The following is an 8,276-nucleotide window of genomic DNA, read 5'->3' as shown; positions in this document are numbered from 1 at the left end:
GAGAGAGCTGGCTGGCCAGAGTGGTCCTGGAGAGGTTTTGGTGGAGGCCAGGTGCCTGGTTGACAAGCTTCAAAGCTGAAAGCCTTCTCCATTCAGGTCACTGTCAGGAGCTTCTGCAGAGGCCACTCCCATGTCCCTCAGAAAGACTTTAAAGACCTCCGATGGTTATAAAGGGCATTTTGCTGACTAGCCAGTTGTTCTGCTAACCCAAAGGTTGGACCACTATTGGAGATTCGAATCCCCCAGTAAGTTTATGAGGACAAAGATGTGGAATCTCTTTCTAGGCCATTCAAAACCTCTGAAACACAATAAGGGGTCAGCTACGAGCAGGTTCTGACTAAATGGTAATAAGAGTTTTTGGTTTTAATTTTGATGACTAATAAAATTAAATCTCTGGCTGTTATTCAAAGTCCCATGGTACAAATATGTATGACTGCTAACCTAATTTTGGAGGTCCTGGGCTAGCCAAGGTGATGGGATAAAAAAAAAAAAGAAATATTATTAGCTAGATGCCACTCAGGGTGCCTCAGAAGGGCCTGACTGTCTATTTCTGACAAAGCAGCCACTGAAAACTTTATGGAGCATAGTTGTATTTGGACATGCATGAGGTTTCCAGGAATCAGAGTTGCCTTGAGGACACCTGGTTCTTTTTACTGTCAGCACAATATATCCATTTCCTCCAACCCCATTCAGACTGGAAATTTGCTAAGAATGTTGTACATCACACAAGCAAACAGACACACAGAGATTAGTTAGTTACAGGTTAGTCAGTAGGGGACTTGCCCACATTTGCAAAATTTGGAGGTGAGGTGCAAAACAGCCCTATTTATATTCTAAAAGTTCTTCCCTGTCCACTCTGATATGATGCTTAAAACAAAACAAAAATCAGTTGCTGTCTAGTTGTTTTTGACTTGCAGCAACCTCATGTGTTCCAGAGGCCTTTCAGGACTGTACCCTTTCAGAAGTGGATTGCCAGGCCTTTCTTTCAAGACATGTATGGGTGGTATCTAGCTGACGATATTTCTGTGAGGAGCTGTGTGCTTAGCGTTTTTACTTAGCATTTAAAAATATTTCTATTTAGCATTTGTACCATCTAGGACTGATATACCTATTTTCCCTCTATTTATATTACATTCTACATTTTATTAGCATTAAAGATCTCAAGAGGCCAAAAGAAAAAAGAAGAAGAGGCTTAGGTTGCATGGGCACTGTCCCCTCTCTTCCGATCCACCTCATTAAAGTTTGCTTTTCCTCTGACTGTCCAGTCATTTGTCTTGCAAACTGATCAGATATGACACTTTCTGGCCCTAGTTCTCTCTCTCTAACTGCATTTTCTCCAGAGATATTCCCAACACCCTCCTGTTCACGTTTTCCTTATTGACTGTACAGACTTGGGGTGAAGGCACTCCTGCCTGCTTTCCTTCCTCAGAGTTCGCTGCTGAAATGAATTTTCAATATAATCCTCCGACATTATTGTGGCCTGAAGGAGTGGAGCAGTGGTGGGAACAATTTAATTCCTAATGAAGTCGGTGTCTCTGAATGACTCAAGCGTGCCAATAACAAGTGGAGAAGTTGCTAGTCTCTCCACCTCTCCTGTGGAGTTTGTTGCCTTTCAGGGACTGTGTGACAACTTCTGCTCCCCCTGCTGTCACTTTGCACTTCCCTGAGTCTCTTTGGATGGCACTTCATGATTTCTCCCTGCAGCAATGATGGAAATATGTCAGAGATGTCATAGGAAATGGCTTTGGCAGCAGGAAGTGACTGGAAAGAAAACGACTCCAAGGGAAGGTTAACGATCTGCCCACTGCTTGCCACGAGAAGGATTGGGTGAAGCATTTATAGACGTGACGGAATCTTCTTGCTTTGTTTTGAAATTGGCTAACACTTTCAAAGAAGCCAAATATTTTCATTGTAGATTGAGCAAAACTATTTGTGGTTGCTTCATCATTCCTCATTGTGTAATTGATTTCAACTTAAAGCGACCTGATTGGGCAGGGTAGAGCTGCCTTATGGGACTTCCACAGCGATAAATCTTTATAGAAGTAAATCACCAGGTCATTTATCCCATAGACCAGGTGGTGGGTTTGAACTACCACACTTTTAGTTAGTAGGCATGTACTTAAATACTGTGTCACCAAGGCTCATTTTGTGCTAACACTTTTCTCATTGCCTTTGAGTTAGAACAACCCCAGAGCTGATCCTCTATTGGGTTTCTGAGGCTGTGAATCACATTGGAGGAGATTGCCCATGTTTCTTCTGCATAGCCACTGGTGAATTTGAATCACCAAAGACGCATGACCTTTGGGTCAGCAGCTTAATATCCTGTAGGCTGTGCCACAAAAGCATAAACAATAGGTGAAAGAGAATTGTTTAGGCATTTATCCAGTGCATTTTCACATTTATTGTTCCTATTTAAAATTTTGAGTTGTGTGGGTTTTTTTTAAAATAAAACCCATCATTTTTAGATCTAGAAAACTCAGACTCACTGCTGTTGAGTTGGATTCTATTCTAATGACCCTCTATCAGGTTTCAGAGACTGTAACTCTTAACAAGAGGAGTTGCCCACTGGAGAAGTGCAGTTTCTGGTTAACAGTGTAACTTGCTACACTGTGGCACCAGAACTCCTTCTTAGACTTGGAGGCTTGTGGGACTCTTCACTTCTGTCACGTTAGTGCGACCCACCTTTTCCTACTGTTGTGTTGGACATTTGCCTAACCAATTTAATCCACATTTAATTCCTTTGGTTCCAGGAATTTTAATGTATTATTTCCTCAAACTTTTTTTTTTTTATCATGTCACTCTTCCCTTTCTCTATTTGCTTTTTTCTTTTCAGGAAATTCATTACTTAGTTGTTCACACACTAGTATTGGTTCTTTTTATCTGTCTTCTCATATATTTCATTTTGTGCAGTCCATAAGGAATTATGCTACTAACCCAAAGGCTCCTACTCTCTGGTGGTTCGAATTCACCGCTGCTCCAAGGGACCAAGGTGGACGCTCTCCTCCTGTGTAATTTCTAGCCTCAAAAACCTGCTGGGTAGTAAGCAATGAGTTGGTTTTGCCTCATTGGCAATGAGTTTGTGTTTTAAGTAGAATCTAAGTTTTATGAGGATGCTGTTAGTTTTGTTAACGTTTGTTTCCTGCAACAGTGCATAGAACGTAGGAAGTACTCAATAATTTATTGGATACTCTTTTTCTGTTCTATATCTAGTAGATTTTTTCCTCCGCTGTATCTTCCACCTGTTAGCTGAATTTTAAAATTTTCCTCTGTATTCTTACTTTTCAAGAAGCCTCTCTTGTTTTCTGATTCTTGTTTTACTATATTACTTTTCCCAGGATGATAGATTAATACAAAAGGAACTAGGCAATTGGTCAGAAGACAGCTTGTGGTCTGAGCTCTGCCAGTGATTGATGAGTATAGTTTTTTTCTCTCCCTTACTACTATTGAATTAGAATTGACTCATAGCTAAGTCTCCAGCAGGTTTCTAGAGGCTGAAATTTCTATGGAAGGAAATTGCTCATCTTTCCCTCTAAAAGATCCTTGTAGATACAGACGACCATAGAGGCATTGTCTGCATTAGAAGCAATATAATGTATGGACGGTGCCGCTGGAGCTATATAGTTAGGGAAGGTTTCCCTGAGCTTCGGCTGTAACTGTGAAATGATAATATTAAGAAAATCACAGTATTGATCTTTCCCTCATAAACTGTATGAAACCAAATGTGTAAGTGCTCTAAAAATTGTAAAAGGCATAATTGGAATGTTTTTATTTTTTTTTATTATTAATTTTAATGAACATTTACAGAGACTTTGGATTTTCATTCATTCATTGTTGTATTTTTTCTCCCTACTCACCCCTCCCCTCCAGTTTGCTCTTCTCTTTGAAAAGTAAAAGGAAATCTTACTGTTGCTGTCACTGTGTCCATTTTTCCCACTGAGGATCTTCTATATCTATGACCCTTCATCTTTACAAGCATCATCTCCAAGGAATAGCCTAGCACCATGCCAAAACTATGAGAAACAAAGCTTTGTCATCTTTGCCTCCAAGTAGCATTCTAGCTGCATTTTCTCCAAGACATATCTATTCTTCCAGCAGTATGTGGGAATATTCAGTACTCTTCTCCAATATTACAGCTCAAAAAGTATCAATTCCTTCTCTGCAATCCTTATTCATTGTCTAGTCCTCAGATGCATAGCAAATGATGGAAAAGACCATGGCCTGAATAAGGGACAGCTTAGTCTTTAAACTGACATCATTGCTTCTTGGTTATTTGGAGAGGCCCCTGCAGATTGCAGACTTTTCCAGTGATGTACGTCTCCTAATCTCCTGACTGCTGGTACCAACCTTGTTGATTGTAGATCCAAGTAAAATGAAATAGTTGACAATCAATGTTTTCTCCATCTATCTTGATTGTGCTTATGCAAAACTTATACTTCACCAGGAGGCAGTCATCAGAACAGGCCAAGGAAACACTGCATAGTTCAGAATTGGGACGGGTGTGAGTCAAGGATATGTCCTATCTCCATATCTTTTCAATCTATATGCAGAACAGACTATCCAGGCGGCTGGGCTCTATGAGGAGAAGTGTAGCATCAGGATTGGAGGTAGACTTATCAACAATCTGTGTTATGCAGATGACACACCCTGCTTGCAGAAACTGAGGAGGACCTGAAGCGCTTGCTGCAGAAGGTCAAGGACTGCAGCCTTCAATATAGATTGAAGCTCAACGTCATGACAACAAAGATGCTCACCACTGGGCTGACTGGCAGCATCATGATAGATGATGAAGAGATTGAGATTGTTGACAGCTTTAGTTTGCTTGGCTCTACAATCAGCACTCTTGGTACTACCAGCCAGGAAATTAAAAGACGAATTGCATTGGGAAAGCCTGTTGTCAGAGACCTCTCCAAGGTATTAAGGAGCAACGATGTCAGTTTGGAGACTAAAGTGATACAGGCCATAGTCTTTGCCATTACTTGCTATGCTTCAGGGAGCTGGACAATAACTAGGGATGATAGAAGGAGAGTTGATGCCTTTGAGCTTTGGTGCTGGAGAAGATTACTGAATATCCTGTGGACTGCTAGGAGAATAAACAAGTTTGTCCTGGAGAGGGCGAAGCTAGGCTGCTCCTTGGAAGCAAGGATTCTGAAGCTTTGTCTGACATACTTTGGACATGTTGCAAGGGGTGACCAGTCCTTTGAGAGGTATGTCATGTTTGGGAGGGTGGAAGGACAGTGCAGGAGAGGAGGACATTTGGTGAAATGTATTGATTAAGTCCCTGGGGTAATGGGAATAGGCATATCGGAGACAATGATATTGGCAAGGGATAGAGAAGGGTTTAGGGCTGTTGTATATGGGGTCACTTTGAGTTGCAAGCGATTCAATGACACATAACAATAACAACAGTAACAACAAAAACCACAATCATGTTATTGCCTATCAGTTTAATTCTGTGAATTTTTGTTTTCTTGATGTTGAGATACAATCAATTTTGAAAGCTATCATCTTTAATCATCTACAGCAAGAGTTTCAAGTCCTCAATTTTAGCAAGCAAGGTTGTGTCATCTGTACAATGCAGGTTGTTGATGAGTCTTCCTCCAATCCTGATGCCCCATTCTTCTTCATAGAGTCCAGTTTCTTGAATGATTTTCTTAGCATACAGATTGGATATGTAAGGAGAAAGGATACAACCTTGATTCACACATTTCATGATTTTAAGCCATGCACACTCAATGTTCCCTTTCTATATTGGCACAATGTCTATTGGTATAGGTTTCACATGAGCATAATTAAATGTCCTGGGATTCCCACTCTTAGCCATAATACGTTATGATTCACACAGTCAAATGCCTATTCAAAGACAATAAAACACAAACATTCTTCCAGTATTCTCTGCTTTTAGCCATCTGATATCAGCAATGGTATCCCTAGCAGAAAACCCTCTTTTAAAGTCTGCTTACACTTCTGGCAGTTGCCCATTGGTGTACTGTTCTAGTGATTTTTGGATGATCTTTGTCAATTATTTTGATTGCACATTAAATTACTGATGTTATTCAATAATTTCCACATGTGTTGGATTACCTTTCTCGGGAATGAGAACAAACATGAATCTCTTCCAGTCAAACGACCAAGTAGCTGTCCTCCAAATTTTCTGTCATAGACAAGTGAGCACATCCAGGGTAACATCTGTTAGTTGAAACATGTCAGTTGGTAACCCATTGATTCCCTGATTCCTGGGGCCTTATTTTTTGCTAATGTTTTTTTGTGCAGTTTGAACTTCTTCCTTCCTTATCATTTCTCTCTTGATTATATGGTGCTTCCTGAAATATTTCATTGTTGGCCAATTCTTTTTGGTATAGTAATTCCATTTGTTCCCTCCATCTTCTTTTGATGCTTCTTGGATAATTCAAGATATACAATGTATATAAATATTTTGTATACAAACCAATATAAAAGACAAAGAAATTTAAAAATTATCTTTCCCCTAACATCTCTCGGTACTGCAACTGGAGGCTTGCATCCCCACCCCCCCACCCCCCAGTTCTTTCAGCTTGAGAAATGCTGAGCAAGTTCTTTCCTTTTGATTCTCTGATTTCAGCTCCTGCACATTTCATTATAGTACTTTGCTTTGTCTTCTTGAGCTGCCCTTTGAAATCTTCTATTTAGCTCTTTTACTTCAACATCTCTTCTTTTTTTTAGCTTCTTGATGCTCTAGTGTAATTTTCAGTCTCTTCTGACATCCATTTTGATTTTTTTTTCTTTATCTTCTGCCTTTGTATTGACCTTTCCTTTTCCTTATGGTTGATATCCTTGATGTCATCTCATAGCTCACCTAGTCTTTGATCAGTGGCATTCAGTACATCAAACCTCTTCTTAAAATGAAATTTAAATTCAGATGGGATAGATTCAAGGTCAGATTCTGGTTCTTGTAGATTTGTTTTAACTTTATTTAGCCTCAATTTGAACTTACACATGAGTAACTGACTATCTCTTCCACAGTCAGCAAATGGCCTTGTTTTAACAGCTGATATTGAGCTTCTCCAATGATTCCTTCCACAGATATAGTCACCCTAATTCCTGTGCAGACCATCAGGTTAGGTCCATGTGTAAAGCTGCTGTGATGTTAAAAAGGGGGTGTTTGTGTTGAGTAAATCTTTGAGCATAAAAAAAATAAAAGAATTCTATTTTCAGCCTTATTTGTGCCACCAAATTCATACATTCCAATTACCATTCCTTCTTCATTGTTTTCAACTTTTGCATTCCCATCACCAGTTATCAGTAACACATCTTGACAATATGCTTGGTCAATTTTGGGCTGCAAAGTTTGGTAAATATGTTCCGTTTCCTCCTCTTTGGATTTTGCTGTTGGAATGTATATTTAAATAATAGTCATATTAACAAGTCTTCCTTAAGTGCATATTGATAGTATCCTTTCACTCACAATCTTGTGCTTTAGGATAGAGCTTGAAATTATTTTTTAATTATATATGTAACATTCTTCTTCTTCTCTTTTTCATTAACAGCATAATACATCATGTGGTTTTCTGATTCAAAGAGGCAAATACTAGTCCATATCATCTCACTAATTCCCAGAATGTCAAAGTTTGTTTATTTAATTTAATTTTTGACAACTTCTAGTTTTCCTACATTCATAGTTAAAAAAGTAATTTCTAGATCCATCTTGAAGCACAACATTGTGAGTGATAGGATTATATCCATATGCTTACAAGGAAGTCGAGTGAATACCACTATCATTCAGATATATGCACCAACAACCAGAGCCAAAGAAGAAGAAATAGATGATTTCTACCAACTCTTACAGTCGGAGATCGATCGAACATGCAGTCAAGATGCACTGATAATAATGGGTGACTGGAACGCAAAAGTTGGGAACAGAGAAGAAGAATCAATCGTTGGAAAACATGGGCTTGATGACAGAAATGAAGCTGGAGATAGAATGATTGAATTTTGTACAATCAATGACTTATTCATTGCAAATACGTTTTATAAGAAACATAAACGCAGGTTATACACATGGATTTCACCTGATGGTATGCATGGGAATCAGATTGATTAAATCTGTGGGGAAAAAACGCTGGAGAAGCTCAATATCAGCTGTGAAAACTAGGCCGGGGGCTGATTGTGAAATTGAACCAAATCTACAGGAGCCAAAATATGACTTTGATTTCATCCCACCTGAATTTCAGAATCATCTCAGGAACAGGTTTGAGGCCTTGAACACTAATGAGCGAAGACCAAATGAGTTGTGGGAGGAT

The sequence above is a fragment of the Elephantulus edwardii genome, unplaced genomic scaffold (assembly GCF_000299155.1).
Source record: "Elephantulus edwardii isolate Elephantulus edwardi_28Jun2011 unplaced genomic scaffold, EleEdw1.0 scaffold00073, whole genome shotgun sequence".
NCBI classification, from domain to species: domain Eukaryota; kingdom Metazoa; phylum Chordata; class Mammalia; order Macroscelidea; family Macroscelididae; genus Elephantulus; species Elephantulus edwardii.
The sequence above is the reverse complement of the archived record's forward strand: the minus strand, read 5'-3'. Positions refer to the sequence as shown.